Raw genomic sequence first — 16,789 nt, 5'->3', positions numbered from 1 at the left:
GTACTATAATCAGTGGGGCAAAAAGTCATCAATTTTTTTACTTAAGTAAAAGTGTCAATACGGCAATGTGAAAATACTCTGTTACAAGTAAAAGTCCGGAATTCAAAATGTACTTGAGTAAAAGTACAGGAGTATTGGTATCAAAATGTACTTAAAGTACCAAAAGTAAGAACTCATTGTGCAGAACCGTTTCAAATAAGATGTATAAAAATCGTTTGAAAATTGAAAGTACTCCAGTAAAGTAAAAATACCTCAAAACTGTACTTAAGTACAGTACTTGAGTAAATGTACTTAGTTATTTTACACCACTGACTATACTTGTGTGGGGACATCTGTACCTCACAAGTGTAGTAATACAAGTACACACACACACACACACGCACGCACGCACGCACGCACGCACGCACGCACGCACGCACGCACGCACGCACGCACGCACGCACGCACGCACGCACCCAGAATACGAACAATAGGCAAACATTCATTTCCATACAGAAACGCATACATACAGTGTATTTGACATTATGATGAATTGCATATGAAGTAGCCATGTTCCTGTTTCCAATTCACTGGGAGCCCTTCAGAGGAGGCCAACCCAGGAAAGGAGACACCTTCTGTCGCTCTCGTGCATTATAATGTATATACAGTACGGCTCCTGGGAATTCTTTCCGTTTAATGACATTAAAGGCAAATACTGCATTCGTTCATCAAAAAACACTCCCAGTTGGGCGACTCAAATCCTACTTCTGGTCTCCTGAGCCAGTGGTTCTCAAAGTAGGGAGATACAAAGGAGACTCTTTGTGTCTCCTACCGGAACCGCTGCCGGTCATCAAATTATTGGCTTATAGGAATTCGACAAAAACAAAAAAAAATATCCATTGAATTCAAGTCTCCATGGGGTGACTAATCGATAGGAAAAAAAGTCATTTTGGGGGTGAACTATCCCTTTAAAGCTGCAGCCTGCAGTCCATATAACTTTTATATCCTACCCGGGATTCTAACCCCGAGTCTCTGCATGAGAGACCATATGTTCCTACCGCTCATCCAAGAGCCAGTCACTGCTTGGCCATGGGATATATTGCGCTTATAGGCTTCAGGCAGCACTTGTCAACCATTAAGTGTCCTCCTAAACGTCCCTAATGGAAGAGTAGAGAGACCACCTCCAACCAGATGTGCCAGTCATTACTCCAGCGTAGAGATTAATTAAAATCATGTTTTATTCATTAATCACATAATTCTGGGGCGAACATTCTGGAAAAAAAACAGCAGATCTACAAGCTCACAACATGTCGCGACACAACACTTGTAGATCGGCTAGTTTCAGTGAAGAAATTTGGTGTAGAGTAGGGGTCTTCAACAGGGGGTCCGGGACCCCTAAGGGGTCCTCAGAGTTACTACAGGGGGTCTGACAAATCTTTGTGTGATATGATTTTTTTTTTTTTACATTAACCACTTGAACCCTAGCGTCCCTTTTCTGTGGAGAACTTAAGCCAAACATAGCAAATCTACAAGCTCACAACTGCTTGTAGATCTGCTATTTTTGACAAAGAGTTATGGGTGTAGAGGGAAAAAAGAGCAGCAAAAGTTTATCTGAAACTCAATTTTATACAATATAGAGGGGGTCCCTGCTTCATCTCTCTCTCAGCTAGGGGGTCCTTGGCCTGAAAACGTTGAAGACCCCTGGTGTAGAGTAGAGGGTAAAAAGGAGCGGACCAAATACAAAGCCCTGGGGGACCCCGGGCAACAGAGCACTTTATATAGGTTTTTAAGTGGTTAAAATAAGTTCTGGATCGCAGCTTTAACAGTATCCTGAGGTACAAAGTAAGGTAATTGCTGCGCCGCGTTGGAAAGCCTTTATGTGAGTAATGAGCAGCTCGAATCATTTCCGACCCTGTCTCACTCACTCTCGCTCTTGTCGGAGATGGCTGACGGAAACGTCGTAGACGCCGCGGGCAAGAAAAGCAGAGAAGCAGAGGTATATAGGGGGAGTGGGACGAGGGTCCAGGGGTGGGGAAAGTATACTCAAATGTTTTACTTAAGTAAAAGTATCAATACTGCAATGTAGAAGTGCACTGTTACAAGTAAAAGTCCACTTTTTTTTTTTTTTTTACTTTTTTAAAGTACAAAAGTATTGGTATCAAAATGTACTTAAAGTACCAAAAATACTAAAATGGTTGAAAATAGCAGATCTACAAGCTCACAACGCGTCGCGATGCGACGCGTTGTGAGCTTGTAGATCGGCTATTTTCAAATAGCCTAGGTGGTATAAAATAGGGCTAAAGTGGTTAAGGTATGGTTTATAATGTAATAATTCATATCTGCAAAGTAACTAGTAACTAAACTTTTCAAATAATTGTAGAGGAGCAAAAGTACAACATTTGCCTCTGAGATGTAGTGGAGTAGGCGTAAAAGCATAGACAATTGGACATACTCCGGTGCAGCAAAAGTGCCTCAAAATTGTACTTTAAGTACAGTGCTTGAGTAAATGTACGTAGTTACTTTTACACCCACTACGAGGGTCTCTCTCCGTCAGACCGCGGCAGAATAAGCCGGGCCAAGAGCAGCAGGATGTGGAAGGGTGGGTTCATGAGGTGTTGCTGGAAGGGGACAACGTGGGCCTGTGCTCATGAGGTCATGGCACTGCTGTGCTCACTTCCTCCTTTCATCAACCCGAAGACCTGACCGGACGCCATCGGTGAAACCAGGTCCCCGCGGTGGATTAATGCTTACCACGTTCTTGGCTGTGTGGTACATGCGGGCAGTGGTGAAAGAGTTACTCCTTTTTTTTTCTCTTTAAAAAAAAAATAGCAATAGAGTACAGAAGTCCTGACGTCACTCGTTCATCCCCAGGCTCGTAAAGTAATTTCGCTATGGAGAGTAACATTGGGTCATCATAGAATCGTCTCATATAAGAATTGTGGTCCAAAAATAAACAAACGGTCTCGGCGATATTGTCAGGGAGGAGTTTCTGTATCGTTTATGATGGTCATGTCACTTATATTTGATACAGTCTGTTTCTGGCGAAAATGTAACTAATTCGGCGGAAGTAACATTAGCGTTTTCTCACCGTCAGTTGATGCTTCATATCCATAAGAGTAAAACCGCCAGGGTCATTTGTTTATTTTTGGAACACAGTTCTTATTAAATACGTCTATGGGGATTCAGAATGGGGGTGGAAAACCGCGAACCAGGTAGACAAACCTAGGATGTGTAATTTACGTCAGACTTCGGTGCTCTATACCGCAATAGTAGAAATACTCTGTTACAAGTAAAAATCCTTTATTAAAAAAATGTACTTGATTAAAAGTACAAAAGAATTGGCATCAAACTATATGTACAGTACTCATTATGCAGAATGTCCTAAAAAATTGCATATCTAACAGTTCACAACAGCTCACAACAGTTCACAACGCATTACAATGCGACTCGTTGTGACCTTGTAGATCAGATATTTTTGAAAGCCAAAGTATACTATAAAATAGGGTTTAAGTTGTTAATGTAGGTTTTGAAATAATAATCTAAATATGCAATGTAGTACAAGGGTAAAGAGTGCGATGTTTGTCTGAGATGAAGAAGTGGAGTAGAAGTTGAGAAATGTAAATAGTCAAGTAAAATTCCCTCAAAATGTTACTTTTTACCTAAACCACAGTAGATTTAGTAAGCTCACTAAGCTGAACATGAGTTGCCTCTGTACTTGGTCCAAAGTGGTACAGAAGTACAGAACTTGAGTAAATGTACTTAGTTACTTTCCACCAATGCCGGATGCCATCAGTGAGCCAGCAAAGGCCCTGTGATGGATTTGTGGTTCCAAGCTCTTGGCTGTGGTATTGGGTGCACACAGAACATTAGCTTTTTTATTCCCCCCTTTTCTACATCACTGGTAGTACTTGATCAAAATGAAATCATCCCTTTGCGGTACAGCGTGGCAGACGTCTTTCTCATGAAACGCTGCTCAGGTCATTTCCCTGACCTGCACAGCACATTTCCATCATGCGAACATCTGCCGAGAGGAAAAGGGTATTCTGCCAACAGGTGACTGACTCATATGCCAGAGTGAATAGTGATGACGTCGATATGGAAGATGCTTAATGGTTCTATTAATTCACTCAAATTGTTCTATTGCTCTATAATGACATTTTGGGACGAACGAGATTGTCACTCCATCATTCAGAACTCGAAAGTAATCAGATGCAAATCCTTCTGTCCACACGGTGCCATTTAAGAAACGAAAAGCGGAACACTGTTGTTATACCGTAAACCAAAGGGGAATTGGAAAAACGCACTAAAGACAACATTTAAACATAACAGCAAAGCGAGACTGTGGGCCACTGACAGCAATCAAAAGCGTAAATGGAGAATCAAAGGCAGAGCTGTGTTTAGCATTTCCTAGGCTCCAGTAAATGTTGAAAAACAGTCACTTAGCCAACAATCAAATCCTTCAGCAGGTGCCAAAACCCCATCCCGTTAATTGGTTATGCTCATCATCCTGAGCAAAAGTAAAGGGCAAATAGGAAATAAGTAGATAAGACAGAGAGAGGAGATTTTTTTTATTTATGATAATAGCATTTCTGAGAGACAGGTATGCAAGGAAAAAGTCAAATAACATGTCTGCAGCGTATTCAACGGTCCCCAAGGGCATCCAATTAAACAAAAACAAACTGCGCGCATTTTGAGGTAACACTTTGTGACACTGGACCACCTACAATTTTGTGTGGGGGAAAAAAAATGTGAATACATTAAGAGAAGGCAGGAGACAAACAGCCAATTAATATAATTGGGCCCCTTACACAGCCAGGTGTGAGCTCCCTGCCCCATAGCATCTAATCCGTTTCTTACACAGCCATAATATATAATCTGGTTGTATCTAAATCAAATCTCAAGTTTTGCGGTAAACATTAACAGAAATGACTGCACAATCAGAACCTTGACACTCGCTAGCCCTCGTTACTGGGGATACTGCCTCAAAACATTGCTGCCTGAGGAAGAACTGTAGTAGTTCGAAGTTTTTCTTTTTCCCCCACCAGCCGTCTTGTGCCCATAGGCAGTAAAAAGGATGGACAAAGTTACACCCATAGACTCTATAGACCGTAAATGAAGCCTATTTTTCAGCAATTTCAAATCTGCCATCTTTCTGTATCCAGAACACGGAAATGAATGCTATTGGTTTGGACCAGAGCGGGGGTGGGGAATGAATACCATTGGTTGTGTAGCTTGTCAGTCAAATCATCACAGGGTAGCCACGCCCCTCCTACAGCATACCCTACTTTATCATCAATTTTAATAAATGGGACCATTATTTACCAAAACGCATATCATGGTGATTGAAAGAAGACTTTAAACTAGCCACTGGAAGCATAGTATTTATGACAATGTTTATTAAGGTAAAAAAATCAAGTGTAAAGTTCGGCAAAAACCCATCCGTTTGAATGGAGAGTAATTCTTTCCGACACCAGCAGGGGTGAAACAGCGAGACTACAGGCCATTCATATGAACTGTTACTTCCTATACAGCCTCAATTTAGAACTCAGAAGCCGGCCCCTTGCTTGTGCCCCATCGCTTTTAACCACTTAAACCCCAGCATCGGCTTTGTGGGGAAAGCTTTGGCGGAAAATAGCAGATCGACAAGCTCACAACACGTCGCAACAGGGATATTTTCAGCCAAAGCTTTCCCCACAATAACAGAAAAGACCCTAGTATAGAGCCCTGAGGGACTCCGGTCAACCAAATGGGGTTTAAGTGGGGGTTAAACTGCTGTCTGATCTCTGTGCTGTTGAAGAATAGAAATAAATGGTTTGCTGCATTTAACCCATTAAAACCGGGAAAGCATCTGTGTCATTCTAAATCCTAACAGTTTTCTGATAAAAACCTATCTTGCTATATATGTATAGCAAGATTAGGATTAGGATATTAGGATTTAGAACAGTGGTTCTCAAAGTGGGCTCTGGGGAGCTTGTCTGCTATTTTAAAATATTTTTGAAAAATCTTGAAAGTCTTCTCTTCTGGGGTTCCCCTGGCACAAAAGATTTTCAGATGGGGGTCTGCGGCCAAATACATATCAATTTGGGGGTCCTTGGCACAAAAAAGTTTCAGAACCACTGATTTAGGTGGGATTTGTACTTTGTAGAATCGGCCTCAGATCTTTATTGGGTTAAGGAGCTTCCTATTTTGATGTTTTCTTCACCAGCCTGCAGGAGTTGAGAGGAGAGAGACTTTTGGACGGTCGGTTCAAACCACATAATTGATCTTGTGGTTTGTGAGGAGCAGCCTACTTCCTTGACTTTTGTTAGTTATGGCATTGAAGATTATTATAGACATTTTCCAACAACATTACCTACCACCACTTTCTATCAACAGTCAAATTTCCTTTGGTCGAGCAGAATGAGCAAAATTGTCTATATTTCTTTTATTTTCTTTATTCTTCTTTGGGTAACGTAATGGGTTACAATAGGTTGCAATATGTTTCAAATTTAATGTAACAGAATATATTTTTAAAGTAAGCTATACCCAACCCTGCAAATGGACAGATGATAAACGCTTTTCTTTCTTTTTTTTATGACAATGAATGATACGAAATGGGAAAAACCCCTGAGTTCATTAAATGAAGCAGCAGGACACATCTGTCAAGTCTAATCAAACTTTTGGATCTGAAAACATGGAAAAAATCACATGCTGTCTGTTAATAACCATAGAAGTCTTTTTTGTGTGTTTGTGTTCTTTTTCAATGTTTACACGGTCACTTGAGTTCCGTGACCCCTAAAAGTTTGAAAACCAGTTCAAAACACCATTGGTTTGCAGGCCTGTATCGTATATCACATAAATAAATCATTGCTTCATCCCAAAAGTATTTTTGGCATATACAGTATGTGATTTTGTTTAAACCGTAGTCCCCTGATGTTGTAAACTTCCAAAGAGCACAGAGGTTCAGGTCTCCAACCTTCAACCTTCAAAACATCTCGCTAGATCAGTGGTTCCCAAACCTTTACAGCTCGAGACCCAAAAGATACATTTGGTGTTGGCATCCAAATGTACAAAAATACATTAACTATTAATCACCTCCCAAGCCCTATTTAATAGTGAAATAGACGATCTACAAGCTCACAACGCATCACATTGCAACAAATTGTGTGCTTGTAGAGATGCTATTTTCACTATTTGTTTTTTGTAAATCAATTGAATTGATTGAATTGAAATTCTGTTGAACATTTCTGATTTGTTAAGCATATATGTTTTATTTGAATCAAAACACATAGTAGTAAACAAAAACATAAAATAAGGAATATTTCCTCCTGCTCCATAAAAAAATGTGTCCGCGGCCCAAAACGGGTCCCGGCCCATTGTTTAGGAAACTAATGCAATTGGTTGCATACACAGTAAAACTCTGTGTTAATTTAAGAGTTAAATTAACACCCTTCTGGGTCAATATGTTACCAGGTACCAGGTGCCAGGCTAGATTATTTGTGTAATTCAACAACAAGGCACTCAAAGTGCTTCACATAAAACAGCAACCACTTGAACCCTTGCATCCCTATTCTGGAGCAGACTTTACTGTAGGTGAAAGATCTCGGGATCCACAGCCACAGGGGAACGGCGTGGCTCTCGGACTTCACGTGGCCAGTCTGTGACCTCAGTCATCTATGTGAAAGAATGTAGTACTCCTGCAGGCCTAATGGCAGTGTGCAGAGGAAATATGGCACTGATCGGTTCAGCAGTTTGTGAGATTATCTCTGGACGCACGCACGCGCGCACGCACGCACGCACGCACGCACGCACGCACGCACGCACGCACACACACACACACACACACACACACACACACACACACACACACACACACACACACACACACACACACACACACACACACACACACACACACACACACACACACACACACACACACACACACACACACACACACACACAGTGGTGTAAAGTAACTAAGTACATTTACTCAAGTACTGTACTTGCATTGTTGCGTACAATTTTGAGGTACTTTTACTTTACTGGAGTATTTCCAATTGTCAGTACTTTTACTTTTACTCCACTACATCTCAGAGGCATTTATTATACTTTTACTCCACTGCGATTATTTGAAAACTTTTAGTTAGGCCTACTAGTTACTTTGTAGATTTTGATTATTACATACATTACCCACTTCAGCCCTATATACATTTCGTCCGATGCGACGCATTGTGAGCTTGTAGATCTGCTATTTTCAAATGTTTTGAATTCCGGACTTTCACTTAACAGAGTATTTCTACATTGCAGTATTGATACTTTTACTTAAGAAAAAAATGTGAGTACTTCTTCCACCACACACACACACACACACACACACACACACACACACACACACACACACACACACACACACACACACACACAGACCCTTTTACAGACAGCTAGCCTCTTGCACGCCGCGCCGTAAAAAATAAGTTCAAATAAAACACAAGAAGAAACGAGAAAGAGAAAAATAACCTCAGAAAAGGGCAGTACGTGGCAAACAGAAAGCTCTTCAGCCCCGAATTCAGAGAATTGAGAGTTGTAGCAGGAATACCGTTTTCTGAGAGTTTGTTCCAGATACAGTATGTGGTGCAAAAAAAAAGAAAAAAAAGAACATTGCTTTCTCCACATTTTAGTTCTATATGTCTGGGCTCAGAAAGCAGACACACGTCCCTGACGTGACGACCTGAGAAGTCTGGATCGTTCTTTATGTGTCACACAAGATCAGAAATGTGTTTTGGCCCTAAAACCATTCAGTGCTTTTTTTTGAACCAACAGTAGTATTTTGAAATCAACAGACAGGGGGCCAGTGTGAAGATCTAAGAACTGGAGTGATATAATCCACTTTCGAGCAGCGGTGTTCTCAGAGTCAACTGCAGCAGTCTGATTGATTTTTTTAGGGGAGCCCTTTTAAAGGCACCATTACAGTAGTGGAGGAGTCTACTGAAGATGAACGCATGGACATGGTTTTTCTACATTCTGCACAGACACAAGTCCTTTAAATCCTTGATATAATCTTAGGCTGACGTTGTGTGGTTGTTGAAATTCAGGTCCGCAAGTCCATGGCTATACACCGAGATGTCTGGCTCGGGCTGTGGTTTTTAACAATAGCAATTGAGGCTGAGCCTTGACTTTTAATTGTTCTGCCTTGGCTTACAAAAACAATGACTTCAGTGTTGTCTTTGTTTAATTGAAGAACATGTCTGCCACGTCCAAACGTTGAGTGCAAAAGGAACTCCAATGAGTGTACGAAATGGACCCAAGTGGACGGGTTCATTTTGGTTCCATTTGTACACTCTTTTGGGGTTAACCCTTTAAGAACGGGAACGCATCTGTGTCATTTTAAGATTTCTTTGGCTATTCAAAAATAGCAGATATACAAGCGCGCAAATCTTTGAATGTATACTGTAACTCAGTTTTTTGGCAAAAAAAAATATGTTGCTATAATATCAGTGGTTCTCAAACCTTTTTCATGTCAAGGACCCCCAAAATGTATGTATTTGGCCACGGACCCCCATCTCAAAATATGTTGTTCCAGGGACCCCCCCAGAAGCAAAGATTTGAGTTAAAAATGTTCGCTTTAAAAAATGATATATATATTCAAAGATTTGCACACATTTTCCACGATTTTTTAAGAAAATAGCAGGCCATAGCGCGGCGCTATAAGCTTATATAGTGTATCTGCTATTTAATAGCAGGCCATAGCGCGGCGCTATAAGCTTATATAGTGTATCTGCTATTTTTGAATAGCCAAAGAAATTTTTAAATGACACAGATGCGTTCCCGGTCTTAATGGGTTAAATGAACAGTGAGGATTTTACAGTGTATATACCAGCCATGTTCCGCCATCAGGTTCGAGTCGGTTCTTATGCGAGGATGGCATGCTGCTGTGTGTTTAATTATCTCCGCCAACGGGCTGTCCGTGATCATCTGCATACAGAACAGATGCTTCTGTTGACTCCAGACAGATGATGATGTGATGCCTGCCCAGATCAATATAATAGTCAACATGTGGTCATGATACATGCGCGGGCCCAATGGAGATTGAGAGGAGGGCAGCATCGTTTGATAGGAGATTGATAACGTGCCAAAGGAGAGATGGAACCCTATCAATCAAAACCTTGGGTTTCCTAAATTGCCTGTCATTGCCTTGGGCCCCGACGAGGCAGAGATGAGTGCTGCTCTGCGTTCTGGTCCCAGTTGATTCCCAGTTTAACCCCTTCAATCCGGGAACACATCGGTGTCGTTTAAAATTTTAGCTGTAACCATTATTTTATACTTTGGCTGTTCAAAAATAGCAGATCTACAAGCTCGTAGCGCGGCACTCTACGAGCTTGTAGATCTGCTATTGTTTTTTTATTTGTGCAAATATTTGAATTTTTTTTTTTTTTCAAGCGGACATTTGTAACTCAAATCCGTGCTTCTGGGGGTCCCTGGAACTAAATATTTTGAGATGGGGGTCCGCATTCAAATGCATATCATTTTGGGGGTCCTTGACATGAAAACATTTTGAAAACCACTGATTATAGCAACATAAGTTTAAAAAAAAAAACTGATTTAGAAGACATTTGTGGAATCCCCAGAAGCAAAGATTTGAGTTACAAATTTGCAAAGTTTTCCACATATTGTCACGATTTTGTCAAAAATGGCAGATCTACAAGCTAATAGCGAGTGTGTAAAGCTGCTATTTTTGAACAGCCAAATAAATCTAAAAATGACACAGATGTGCGTTCCCGGTCTTAACGGGTTAAGACTGTCCAGTATGACATATGGATGTCTTTAACATCTGGCCTCAGATCAGTCATCATGCTTGTCTGTCCCGGTTGGTTACTGGTATTGTTCTGCTGCACCTCTGACAAGCTGGACGGGGATCAGATGGAATCACAACGCACTGGGATAGTTCTGGGATTCCGCAAATGACTTTGGGAATTATGATTCAGCACAAAAGCTTTCTATTTATTTATTACGTTACGTTTGCTTTGGCTTCTTTCTTGATAACTAATCAACTTGAACTGATACATTGTTAGTCTTTGGTTATCTTACTTCTGTCATGAAAACAAAGAAAACGAATATTTAGCGATATAAAACAACGTGATATGAACGTGCTTTAATGTGGAGTTAAGGCATGATTGAAGCATGATGAATGACTCAACCAAGTGTTTGTTTTTTGAGCCCATCTTGAACCAGGACATACTTCCAACTGTATGATTTACAGAGAGCTTGAAACAACAGACTTTTTTAGGTTTTTTTTCACATTCACACAGTAGAATCCTGTGTTAACTTATTTGTAAGTCAGATGCACAAATGTTAACGGGTCCATTTGGTTACCATTGTACACTCTCAGTGTTATGGGGCGGTTCTCGGAATCAAAAGGACGCCTGTTCGACCCTCAGCTTGCCTAGTCTGCATCAGTAGTGTAAACTACTGTAAGTACATTTCCTCAAGTACTGCACTTAAGTACACTTTTGAGGAATTTGTACTTTACTGGAGTATTTCCCATTTTCAATACTTTTACTTCTACTCCATTACATCTCAGAGGCAAATATTGTACTTTTAATTTTTTAGAATTATTTGACAGCTTTCGTTACTAGTTACTTTGGCCATTTGAAAATAGCCGATCTACAAGCTCACAATGCGTCGCGATGCGACGCATTGTGAGCTTGTAGATCTGCTATTTTTTAAAGATTTTTATACATGTTGAACTTGTGAAATGGTACATTTTGATTACCGGACTTTTACTTGTAACAAGAGTATTTCTACACTGCAGTATTGATACTTTTACTTGAACAAAAAAATGTGAGTACTTTATCCACCACTGGTCTGCATGTCGAAGTGTCCCTGAGCAAGACACTTAACCGTAATAGCTCCCCCAGTGCGCTAATATGGCCCATCTGTTGAGGGAAAGTAGAACATTTCCCCTCCCCTGGGGACCAGAAAATGCTCCCTTTCCCCCTCAACACTGAGGATTTTACTGTCCTCTAAAAAACACATCCTTACAGCTCTACTCATGGAAACGATGCGAATCTCGGGATCCACATAGAAATCTAAATCCAACACCAGTCCATTTACTGTAGGCCTGCATGTTATAGACATGTTATTATGAGACACGTTATAGCCGTGTTTTCATGTTTGCAGTCATACATTCATTAACCACTTTCAACCTGCGGCATCCCTATTTTGGCCATGTCATTTTTCCAAAATAGCAATAATAATGGATCTATTATACATTATTTTCAAAAAATATATTATTTTGACTATATTTCAAACAGGGTTTAACCCATTAAGACCTGGAACGCATCTGTGTCACTTTTTCATTTGAGCTAAAAAGCATTATTTTACACTTTGGCTATTCAAAAATAGCCAAAAAATGTGTGCAAATCTTTGAATATATATTCTTTTAAAGCGAACATTTTTAAGTCAAAACTCAAGCTTCTGGGGGGTCCCTGGAACAAAACATTTTGAGATGGGGGTTGGTGGCCAAATACATATCATTTTGGGGGTCCTTGACATGAAAAAGTTTCAGCACCACTGATATAGAAACATACGTTTTTCAGAGAACTGTTGGGATTTGGAAGACATTTTGTAGAATCGGCTTCTCTTTTTTTTTCTTTTTTTGCTACCCCCTATTTTTCTGAAATGACGGCTCTGCTTCCGGCCGTTCCGGCCTGGCGGAGATAATTAAATTCCTTCGAAGTGTCTTCATTGACTACGTACGAGTAGATATAAAGGTTAACTGGTTCGGCGGAGGCATACAACAGTATTGCAGTATTTCTAGTTTCTGTTGCTGGCGGTGGTCCTGGCTATAGCCTGGTAAACCACCCCGGTTGCGGGTGGTTTACCAGGCGAAGTCATGGCCGCCATCAGTTAAGCCCGTGGGTAAGCCCGCGGGTCTGAAAAGAATGAGCCCAACCCAGTGGAGTCGCAGAGGCTGCAGTCTAGCTGATCATTGCCACTGATAGCTGGTCCATTCAGAACGACATTACACCGTTTTACGAGGTTACTATGGCTGACCAACAGAATGACATGACATTCCTAAAAGGCCGTGCATTAATAGCTTCTCTCTGCATTCTGAGATGAATGTGGACAGAATCTACATGGACTATGACGCCACCATGCCGCTGGATCCAGAGGTGATCCAGGCTGTTGCAGGAAGCACGGGGAAACCCCAGTAGTAACCATGTTGCAGGTGTCAAGGCCAAAGACATCATCAACCAGTCCAGGCAGAATGTAGCAAGAATGGTTGGAGGGAAAGCAGGAGACATAATTTTTACTTCACGTGGAAATGAGGTGGCAGCTGTGAGGCTGCAGAACAGACTGAAGGACGGAGACGTCGGGCAGAACGGAAGTGTTGACCCTCCTTTCATCACCATCTCCAACGTGGAACACGACTCAGTCAAACTGACAGCCCCAACACCTTGCGAAAGACGGCAGGGCAGATGTGACCTGTGTGTCTGTTTCCAAGGTGACACGCCGGGTGCAGGTGGAGGACATCATGACTGCAGTGCGCCCCACCACTTGTCTGGTCTCCATCATGCTGGCCAATAATGAGACATGAGTCTGTATGCCGGTTCGAGACATCTGCCAGAGGATAAAGGCTCTTAACAAGCAAGAATCCTCCTCCATACCAATGCTGCCCGGGCTCTAGGGAAGATCCAAGTAGACGCCTTTGACCTGGAAGTAAACTATCTTACCATTGTAGGACACAAGTTCTATGCACCACGGATCGGTGCCTTCTACGCGAATGGCCCCGGAACCAAACCGCCAGTGTACCCAATGCTGTTTGGAGGAGGGCAAGAGGAGAGATTTAAGACCAGGTACTAAAAACACGGTAATGATCGCTGGTTTGGGAAAGGCTGCAGAGCTGGTGACCACCGGAATATGAGAGTCAGATGCAAAGCACCAGACTTGTTACAACCTCAGGTACAGGGCCGTCCTCTGGCATTAGCTGTCTATGCAGTTGCTAAGGGACACAATCGCTACGGTGGCCACCCCCCCATTGTGTCCAAGGTGAAGTCACCTCAGGAGCCTGTCATAGTTACAGGAATTGTTCAGAATAATTGAGAAACCTGTGAACATTCACCACTTCTTGAGAAAGCCTTTCTTTCTTCCTATGACGTCCGCTCCTGCCCAGTCATCTCTGGTGATGATGGCAGGTCATCTTTAGTAATTTCAAATGAAGATGTCGGCTCTTACACCTTCCTGGCGCTAGACAGATAGAACTAGCTCGAGCAGGGTTGAGGCACTTATAAAGTAAATAGGCTCTATGCACAGCAGCAGCCAGCAGCCATCCTTACTTCCTTCACAGGTGTTACCAATAATACTAATTAAGGCTCTGTTCCATTTAGTGTGGCACAGAGGTCTCTTATTCTCAAGGACCCCCATAACTCTGAGAGACGAGTGTACAAATGGAACCAAACGGACCCTCACGGGTCCGTTTGGTTCCATTTGTACACTCTCAGAGTTACACACCCACCACAAGGGGCCATTTGGGAACCAAAATGGAGTGTTTCTAGTGAGCCAACATGCACAATATCAGCACCCTGGCCAGATTGGAACAGAGCCTTCATTAGTATCATTGGTAACACCCGTGAAGGAAGTAAGAAGAGGCCCAATTTCTTTCCAATATGGCTGCTGTGCATAGAGCCTATTGGGCATCAAACTCTGTGATGGTGTGGTCAAGAAGAGGAGCAGCTATGTTTGATCGTTACGTGCTCTTCTAAGGTTTCTGCAGGGGCAGGAAGAAGCTGGCAGGCGATCAAGAAGTTTAATCCTATGTTCTACCTGAATGTTCACAAGATTCTAAATGAGCCTGAACCCTTACTGTGACTGTGACTGACTGTGACAGGTATCTCAAATGACAGGTGAGAATTATCAGCCTGGTCGAATTATTCAAACTTGCAGTGGTGGACATAGTATGTCATAGTAAGTAGGCTACTCGAGTATCCTACTATAATTCTAGTAACCTCACGGTGGTGGAGTCTTGGTTGGTTTTGGTTGGGGGGACTCTTGATCAAACTGCGCATGCGTCGTTGCCAGGTTTCGCGAGAGAAACAAGCAGTAAACAAGGCCAAACCAAACGAACCCTACAAGCAACGAGGTCTATCAAAAGAAGGCCAAACGAAGCGCCTTCACACATATACCTTGCCTATTGGAAAACAGCCGATCTACAAGCTCACAACGCGTCCCCACACCCACCTGCGCTTTCACAACCAACGCCAAAACACAACACCACCAATATTGCCAATAAAGCGCTTACAATAAGCGAACATGGCAACACCGAGACACATGATTCCATCCACTGCGAGACCGCGAGTGCGTTCCGTTCACCGCAGCACATCAACATCATTTACGCACGTTTACACTGAAAACATTCTTACAGATGTCTCTCTCTCTGTGTGTGTGTGTGTGTGTGTGTGTGTGTGTGTGTGTGTGTGTGTGTGTGTGTGTGTGTGTGTGTGTGTGTGTGTGTGTGTGTGTGTGTGTGTCTGTGGTGGGGGGGTGGACGGGTCCGCGGCCTATATGCGTGTCAACGCATACACGGCTCGAGGGAGGGAGAGAGAGAGAGAGAGAGCGAGAGCGTGGGAGGGGAAAGAGAGAGAGAGAGGGGGAGATAGAGAGAGATCCGCGCGCCTGGTGTAGCCGCTATCATTGATAATCACTTGGATCTAAACAAACGCGCTGGACGATCTGTGTGTGTGTGTGTGTGTGTGTGTGTGTGTGTGTGTGTGTGTGTTTTTTGCGACGGGACGACGGGAGCATGTACCGTGGTGTGTGTGTGTGTGTGTGTGTGTGTGTGTGTGTGTGTGTGTTCGTGTTCGCGACAGGAGCATGTACCGTGGACTTTACTATATAACTTGGGGTCCAAGACATAGAAATGCCATTAAATGGGGGTCCATAGCCCTAATGCATGTCAAACTGGGGGTCCTTGAAATTAAAATGGTTGAGAATCACTGCTAGAGCCATAAAAAAAAACGCTCTTATGGGGGTCCCTGGAATATCTTTTCAAATGGGGGTCCGCGGGCTAACAAGTGTCAATTTGGGGGTCCTTGACATAAAAACGTTTGCGAACCACTCCACTACACAGTACAAACTCACTTTCGAACGCTGATACTGTCTGTTCTCGGCGCATAAGCCAAACTGCACACGTTGGGTGCTCATATTCCCCTACGGGTATGGTCTAGTTGTACTTAACACATTGAGTGAGGTACTATGCATCCAAATCATCCTCAAAGTGCCAGTGTTTTTTACCGTGTTTTGAAGATCTATGTAGCGCCGCAGAAGCCACAACGTGCACCCGGATGTTAAAAAAAAAGTGTCCGTGGGGTGGGGGAGGGTCCCGTCTATCCAGCGGAACAGCATTTTTTTTACCGCGATCGGCCATTTTTAGAGCGATCGCCCATTGAAAATGGCTGGTTTTCACCAAAAAAAAAAAGAATCAGAGCTAGAAGTGTTTTTCTCCAATTATCATTGGGGCGGACGGAAGTGACGTTATTTGGGATGACGTTTTTTGGGGGGAAAAGTCGTAGATCTACGCTTATGGCACTCGACGGTGGGATTTCAAACGACGTAGATCTACGCCTTTGGCACCTAATGTGTTAAGTAACTTTTGCCTAAACAGCCTAAAAACACCCCGTATATTTACATTAACAAAAATGCAAGCTTTAACTTTTGTCATCCTTTTTATTCTCTGCCAATGTGTGCGTGCATGCGTGCGCGTGAGTGATTTGGTGGTTGTGCTGGGACTGTTTTGAGAGGCCCCAAACAAATGTTGCATGGGGCCACCTAA

At 42.5% G+C, this 16,789-nt stretch overlaps 1 pseudogene across 1 annotated transcript; it reads left to right on the top strand.

Moving 5' to 3' along the window:
- The first annotated feature begins 1,921 nt into the window (after positions 1 to 1,921).
- Positions 1,922 to 13,885, top strand: LOC311037932 (selenocysteine lyase-like; annotated as a pseudogene). Its single transcript has 2 exons — positions 1,922 to 1,975; positions 13,077 to 13,885. The product of its transcript is annotated as a selenocysteine lyase-like (transcript).
- The last annotated feature ends 2,904 nt before the right edge of the window (positions 13,886 to 16,789 follow it).

This window comes from Gymnoscopelus microlampas, assembly GCF_963454915.1.
Source record: "Gymnoscopelus microlampas genome assembly, chromosome: 21".
Lineage (NCBI taxonomy): Eukaryota > Metazoa > Chordata > Actinopteri > Myctophiformes > Myctophidae > Gymnoscopelus > Gymnoscopelus microlampas.
This window is presented reverse-complemented; position numbering and strand designations above follow the sequence as displayed.